This window comes from Hetaerina americana, unplaced genomic scaffold (genome assembly GCF_022747635.1).
Source record: "Hetaerina americana unplaced genomic scaffold, ioHetAmer1.1.p SCAF_50, whole genome shotgun sequence".
NCBI lineage: Eukaryota > Metazoa > Arthropoda > Insecta > Odonata > Calopterygidae > Hetaerina > Hetaerina americana.
The window spans coordinates 2830424-2838756 of record NW_027287096.1 but is presented as its reverse complement, the minus strand read 5'-3'; the positions used below and the strand labels follow the sequence as shown (position 1 = coordinate 2838756).

General features: G+C 37.0%; 1 non-coding gene across 1 annotated transcript; it reads right to left on the bottom strand.

The window, feature by feature from the left end:
• Positions 1 to 978: 978 nt before the first annotated feature.
• TRNAM-CAU (transfer RNA methionine (anticodon CAU)) lies at positions 979 to 1050 on the bottom strand. Its single transcript has one exon. It is a non-coding gene; the product is annotated as a tRNA-Met (tRNA).
• Positions 1051 to 8333: the final 7283 nt, after the last annotated feature.

The window sequence follows — 8333 nt, the reverse complement described above, 5'->3', positions numbered from 1 at the left end:
GTACCGAATATCGGATTATTTTTTTCATATTTCCTTTGAATTTCATATTTTTTGCCTCGTCATGCTTTTTTCCTTTTTATCGTCCCTATTCTCAACACAATTTTTAGTGATTGATAGCTCTTTCTTAATCTTTGTCCCTTTCATGTTTCCTGTTCATAAGCACGAAGCTGCTTCAAAATATTTTTCTAGCCATAAAATATCTTATGCAGTTGACATATTATTGAATCTCTAGTTGCTTTCCTAAATTGTCCACGGTTTTACTAGTGAGGCAGACTAGGAAATGCGTTCATTTTTCCTTATTTTATATTTTTATTTTTATTTACATTTCGTTGCAATTAGACGAATGGCCCGGTGGCAATCGTCTAATGACACACCCTTATGATGTGAAAAAAGTAAATGTATGAAACAAAATGCATTTAAAAACAGTGAATCTTAAATATTCTCAAACTTTCCAACTGTACCTCTATACCATTACACATGGCCCAGGTTTACACTATATAAAGCAAAGCAGTCCAACATTACGCTTCATCCAAAATCACGCACTGTTCTACATCCTACCCTGTCCAAAAGCACGCATTATAAAAATATAATTTTTTCAGGTGTTTTTATTTTTTTCGCTAATCTTACTCCTCTATTTCAATCCCATCTTCAACAGCATACGCTCCAAGTTGTATTTATATAATTTTTTTCCATTTCCAATACATTTTCTGGCTTACGAAACGAAAGGCATTATTGAATCTTTTGGCGAAATCGATCCGACCGATGAGGCTGTCAATGCAGGGTAGAGTTCTTACGAGAAAAATATTTTTGAAATGTCATATTGGCAACTCAGTGCAAAATTAAAGAATGCTGCAAAATATTATCATAGTTTAACTTGAATCTAATTTTCGTATTAAAATTACTTTGTACTTACGATTGTGAGAGGGATCTGCGGTTTTCATATCGCATGAAATAAAATTTACTTTTAGTTCAAAAACTTAGCAGAGCGTGGTTTCGATCCACTGACCTCTGGGTTATGGGCCCAGCACGCTTCCACTGCGCCACTCTGCTTTGTGTTGACATATAATTTTGAAATTGAAACCTGTTGATGATGTACATTTTTCATATCGACTATATCAATATGAATGCTAACGTGATACAATCGTACTACAACTGTTTAAGAGAGACAGGAGATCACTAATCTATGTTAGTGCGAGAGAATTTTTGAAGCTTTTTAATCAGCGTAAATACAAGTATTATGCATTTGGTAATAATGAAGTTTGCTTGATTTTATCCATATCTATGATTTAATTTTAAGATTTTTAAGTTAATATTTTCATTCACTTCACGATATTTGTAGTCCCCATCCTCAGATTAATGAGCAATTAATTACTCTTTACCTCTAGTTATTTTTTTCTATAGCGACCAAATTTCGATGCAATAAACTCTACTGCATACAAAGTTGATCTAAGTGTATGGGGAACTGGTCGGTCACATAATAAAACTATTTAGGTAGTGGAAACGTGCAACTATTTAGTATTTAATATTTTACCATTCCGAATTGTCATGCCTGAAATAACGCAATACGTTTATGTTCAATTTTTTCCGTTGCAAATTAATAATGATCATGACTCAGTATTGTTCATTTTAATCGAACAATATTGATAGGCTACAGTGTACGCATAGAAAACGGAAACACAATAATTCTCCAACCATCATTTTTGACGAGCATGGTTTCACCTATGTGGCATCATCAGGTTCTTTTAGTAACGGCTAATGGGAAACGGCAGAAACTTTCATAGGCAACAGTGCCTTGAACGTAATAATTCCGAAATTCGCAATTTTTTCCTAATAAAGCTGCGAAAATACTGAGGGTTTTTGAAACAGCTGTTCATTTAACGAACATGAACTTCCACAAAGTTGAGCCAAAAAACTTCTCATACGAAACAGCTGTTCTTTAGATATCATGGAATGATAGTTTAATGTTTTAACTGATGCTTCCAGTCATAACCTTCACCTTCAATCAGAAGTAATACTTGAGCAAAAATACATTACAATGCATATGCTAGCGCCACAACAGAAAAACATAGTATTCATTATATTAGTGATCCATAAACTTTCGCTTCTGTGATTTTAAGTGAATGTAAGGGAATTCCAAAAACAAGAAGCGTAAAACATCCGTTTAAAAATATTTTCTGGACTCAATCTACCGTATTCAATATTTCGCTGAAGGATGTATTTTTGCACTTATTTACATAGCACTTTTATTTATCTTTCATGTTTCTATGTTTCATCTTAAATGCTAAATTTCCCATCACGTGAACAAGATTGGTCAGTGTTCGAACCGAACCATCGTGCGTCGATGATAAAATATCCGTATATAACTTGTATGCTTCCACGTCAACGGGAATTCCTGAAGCTTAACTGCCTACGCTGTGGAATGTAAAGCTATTCAATAAGTCTCGTCCAATAAGTATCCCTTCTGACCGTCTCTTGAGTATTAATGCCTGGATTCCGTGAATATCGCGTCTTTGAAGAAACGGTGCTGTGTTCATGAATCCTTCACATCTTGCAGAGTCGTCGGCGAGTTTATGTTTTTGATTGAAGTTGGAATATTCATGGTAGCAAAACAGTAGTCGCTTAAATGACGGATTAATTTAACTTTTTGATGTGAATTAAGATAAAACTAAATTTACAGGATAAGGAGGCATATTTCACGGTATCAAAGTAGGTAGAACGTATGCTAAGTTGAAGAAGGAATAATTGTAGTTTTTAATGCCAGATTGTGTTATGTTAGGACTGGCTAGTTAATATATAGACTTGTGAAGTTCCATCTAAAGCCTACCTTAAACGGTAGACTTCCAAATAGTAATATTCATCTACTTAATATCCCGCAAGCCGCCGCAAGGGCGTGTGGCGGGGGGAATATTCAAGTTACTCAGGATAAAGCATAATTATATAAACAGAGATAACAGTAATTATTAAACATATTAGAGGATCGTTTAATCAACCATCAACACAGTAATCAACCCGAAGGTCGGTTTGGTAGGTGATGGTAGAGTTCACCCTGTACTAAGCCCGGCGGCGTGTGAAATTCACACATCAGGGTAGGGGGGCCAGTTCCTTTCCCTGTGCCGGTTATGGTTTCCCAGGAAGATCTGGTACCCGAAAAATCACATAGCTTGGGTGGAGCTGTAGGTGCCCAGAGTGCCTCGCCCGGGAATTGAACCCGGGACCCTCCGGTCAGCAGTCCAACGCTCTACCCACTGGACTACCGCGACCCAATAAGATAACAATGTACCGCTTATTCAATTCATCATATATTTATATGTCATCGATATGTATTTTAAATTGACGATGTTCCAAATTAAATATTAGTTTATACACCAGATATCTGTGAAAAATTCCTATTCTGGCTCTCCTCTAATCACGTGTGACTGTCATAGATATTTATGAGGTGAAAGTAAAACCTTCAACCTAAACTCTGGGTCAGGTGAAATTATGTCAGGCATAAAATCTATATAAGAATATATGAACACATATATAGTACACAAGGGCAAATAATGGCCATTTTTCATAAGGCTAACTATAAAAATTTATCTTTAAGGGTGTTTTAAAAGAAATGACGCTAGCTTTGATGCTTTGCCATAGATATTGTGAATGCTTAAATTCTTAATAATTATATCAATGGAATAGATGGGAAACATTATTTGTAGCAATTCAAATACAGGCATCTTACGCCGCAAAAGGATATGTATACTAAGTTATTATTTTTTACTTTTCCTTCGAATAATATACTTAATTGGAACTCTCGCATATTAATTTTCTTAACACAGTAATATACTTCTTCATGAGTTAGCTTGTATCATTGAATCATGATTGAGCTTAAGAATATAAAATATGTTGAATTGAGCAAAAATAATACTTTATGGGATACCACCTGTCTCTACTGTTTGCTACTGAATACCAATAGTATTCTCTGATCTCCTTCCACCGGATTTTTAATGAAAAAGGGTGACCATTTGTTGTAATGATGGGAGCAATTTTCTATCTGATTTTTACCATGGCCGCAATTGTTTTCTTAACTCTAACGACGAATCTGTTTTATTTCCTTTCACTCTTTGTCGAGCGATATTTTTCATCGCTCGCATTCATAACTTCCTTTTTTATTGCTCTAAGAATGAATTTTTTGGCAAAGTGATTTGATAGTTGGACGTCCACCTCCTTGGCTATCTGCTTCCATCCATTTGTATCGGCCCGATATAGAACTCTCTTCACCCCTTCCCTCCATCTCACGCCCTGCCGTAGGGTTGGTCCCACGAAAACATCCCCATCAATTGCGACAAGAAAAGTGCCGGAAATCTTTAGGGCAAGCAAAGATGAGCACGCGCGTGTCCCTGGGCGTGCTTCGTCGGTTCGAGCGAGTAAAATGCACCGGTTTGGGGCGTCATCTCCCCGTACTCGATCACATAACGCGTGCCTAGCACGTGCTCTACTTCCTGTCTGGTAGGAAAAAACACTTCCTCGCTTTTTTTATATCTATTCCCATAGGGCAAGAGAGGACTTTGAACTGCACTGATCGCTGGGATATGGCAGGGGAAATATTGGCAGAGAAGAAGAGAGAGGGATTGGAGAGAATCGGGCGTTGAAGGTGGAGGAAGTAGAAGGAAAAGGAGGAAAATGAATAGGAGGAAAAGTGGCGAATCCTAACCCTTAGAAGGGAAAGAATTGGTGTCAATGCGAAAAGAATAGCACGTAAACGCGTTATTTTCGATTGAATGGGTGCCCATCAAGCCACATCTTACGTCGCATGAAAACTTGGAAATTCGCTCTTTCCCTCTCCTTTCTCACACTACGCTGCTTGACATTGATCTCACAGAATGCTTGGAGGATTTTCGGAGTCAGCATGACCAAAATATAAAACAGACCATGCCTTCTAGAGAACAGCTAGTCCTAGATTCCATTCGCGCAGATTTCCTCTCGTATAAGCACGGGACGAATCGTTACGTCCGATGCTATCGGCTTGCAATCAATAAGTCATTCAATAAACTAGAGGGAATAGGAGAGGAGATATTCCGTTTTGTCTACCTTGAAATTCGAATGTGAATCCCGAGTTTATCAAAGTGATCATTTCCCTCAGTTTCTCCTAATGACTTTAGGATTCGGATTAATTTAAGATATATATGAGATCTTGATTAATTACCGAATCGCAGTACGGTAGGTTCAATCCTCCTAACTCATTTAAAGTAGTAAGTCGTCGGTTTATGTAAAATTACTTCGCAGAAAATCATCGTTTATTTTCATCTTGTCAATCCATCAGATAGCGCAGACCACGATCTCTGTCTGCTTCATTCAGCTAATTTCTAATTATTTTCCGAAAAAAATGCTCATTTTAATGCCCACTTCTTCATCGGTAAATTATTAGCTCTAAATGATGTTTAAGAAAGTAAATTTCAACTATTAAAAGGCAGCAATTCCTTAACAAATTCAATAACAAGTTAATGGAAATCCAAAGTTACAAAAATTATAAAAATTGTTAAATACGTTAAACTAAAATACCTCTCAAGGAAAAACTAAGACTATAGCTTGTGCTGTAAGTAGTCGCTTGAATGAAAAACCAGAGACATATTGATGGACAACGAACGGTAGATGATATTAATACATTAATCTAGTATTCCATGGAGTATTTTAATTCTATCAAGATTCTCTGAAGAATACCTCTGGGTGGAGTCCTGTAAAATTAGACGAAAGATCTGATGTGGAAACATTATGTTTCAATGGAGTGCAAAGGACTTATTTATCAGGGGTGATATAGTATACATGTTGATTTACGGCGCGGAGATATGGGCAGTGAGAAAGAGGGACGATAACAAGTTGCAGAGGTTCGTGAGGGGCATCATAGGCAAGTATGATAGAGATCGATTAAGAATAAAGGCATTGAGAAAGATCACAGGAGAATAAACTCTAAGACAAATTGGGCAATTCGTGGTTGTAAACGATACAAAACACAATAAGAGTGGACCAGGGAGCACTATGGCAGGAAAGATGCACGATATGTGATGAGGAAAAAGGGAATCATGGAAGACAGTAGGAATAAGAAGGAAATCTGCCTTGTAAGCCATCGAAACCAGAGAAGGGGATTGGAGGAGGATTTAGGATTAGGAAAAACGAATGGAGAGAAAGTGTTGGAGATTTTTTCGACGAGACGACCTATCAGATAGAACGGTAATAGTGTACGGATATCTGGGCATGCATGCAGTTGTGCATTCGACTCACCTGCTCTTGATTTTGGAAATATGATTTATTTGTTGAATCAATTTATATGCTATGATTCGTATGGATTTTTTTCCTCGAGTATCTCACTTGCCGAGTTAAGATAAGGGGTGGACGGCCATTATGCCTACCACTTCGTACTAAAACAGAAATTACGATTGTTTGAAGACTATCATGACCACTTGGCGAATGTGAGACACGTCACGACATGTTCTTCCCTCGCAATAGACCATCACATTTTATATTTATATTTACACTTGGGATAATTCAAATTTTCATCTTCGGGCAAAATGTTAGGAGTATTTTGATGGAGTGACTACTATCTTTATAACTCATCTTAAAAATTGATGATCTTTTAATGCTGATGGCTTGAGTTATCGGTATAGTGTGTGCCCATAAGAATGGAGGCACATCAAAAAATTAGTATTACCAACAAGAGAGATCACATTAGTTTAGCAGTAAACTAACCATCGTATATATTTTCTCCCCTTGGTGGAGATAGAAAATGGAATGTAATGACCGAAAGCCAAGAACAATACTTGTGCAAGATACAGAATAATTTTCATTCATACTTATTGTTGGTCTTGCAGTCTCGCCGAAAAATAAATTATGTTAGTTTTATTTAAAGTCAAATAAATTCAATTGCTATACTTGATAAATAAATAGGGATATAGGAAATAGTTAAAGATATTATCCGTAAACAATACTAATGTGAATCCGGATGGAGTGTAGAGAAGACAGCATTCCCCATTGAATTCCTGAGCTTACAGATCGTGAAGGGAGATCCCATAAATGGAATCCGTGGGAATCAAACGCACTAATTGGTAGCTAATGTTCCATTAATCCTTTAATTTTAATGAATGAATGAATAAATGAATTGACATTAAACTTTCATCGCATTGAATTCCTCAGTACATAATTAAATTTTGAGACATACTTTCTTTCCTGCAGCTGCTTATTTTCATGCACGCTTTGCCTATTGATCCGGTTGACTAAAATTACCACCTGAGGACTTCGAAGGAATGAAACCTAGTCCTGTTAAAATAATATTTCTCATTCAATACGTCACATTGGTATATAGTATTTCGACTGCACAGATCACACTGATCTTGGTTTCATAAATTTTCGAGGAAGAAATTACATTTTCGCTTTTCTACATCAGTCCAAATACCCGAGAAGTATATTTTTATTATCGGATTGACTTAGGGTAAAAAGAAACTTAATATTACCACCATAAAAATTTAATATTTCACGACCATGGTTTCGATGCTGCGCATCATCATCAGGTGATGCTCGAAACCATGGTTGTGAAATATTGAATTTTTATGGTGGAAATGTTAAGTTTCTTTTTACCCTCACAATGAAGGAATTCCACAAAGTTAAACTTGAAACTGTTATGTTTATCGGATAGACTGATATGGAACGTGGTACTGAGCGTCTTGGAAGCGTAGTCTTTGAAGCAAGAGGAAATGCGTAGACTGGAGCCTTTCGAGATATGGGTCGGATGAGGATGGAAAAAGTAAAACGAACGAAAATAAAAACAAGCGAAGACGTTAATTGCATGGTGAGGGAGTAGGAAAGGTTGTCTGGGGAATATAAAACATGGATGCACGGCATATTGATTGAAAATGAATTTGTTGTCCACTGTGAGCTAGAGGAAAACGTTGGGAAAACGAGGTAAGTGTATAAAAAGAATGTGCATGTTGGAAAGAATATAGGTAGACAGAATTATTGAACAAAAGATTATTTTCAATAAAATTTTAGGGCAGTTAGTTGGTGTCGTGTTATGTGGGTCTAGGAAACGTAGCAGTTAATTCATCAAAAACCTACTTTTTATCGGTAAGCAACTCTTTATAATAGCTATCAGGGACCCCGTGCGAATGAGAAAACATCCACACCGTTTAACTCGAGTCGAATTGTTTGTAAAATAGTGAGTCGAGGCGTCAGGGATACGATACTTCCGTAAATCACGATTGCCCCTGAGGGAGGAAGGATTACCCACCGGAGAAGGATGCGCGGTCGCAGGGAGAATGTTCACAGACTTGTCGGAATGAGGTGAGGTACGCATGGGATTAAATGGT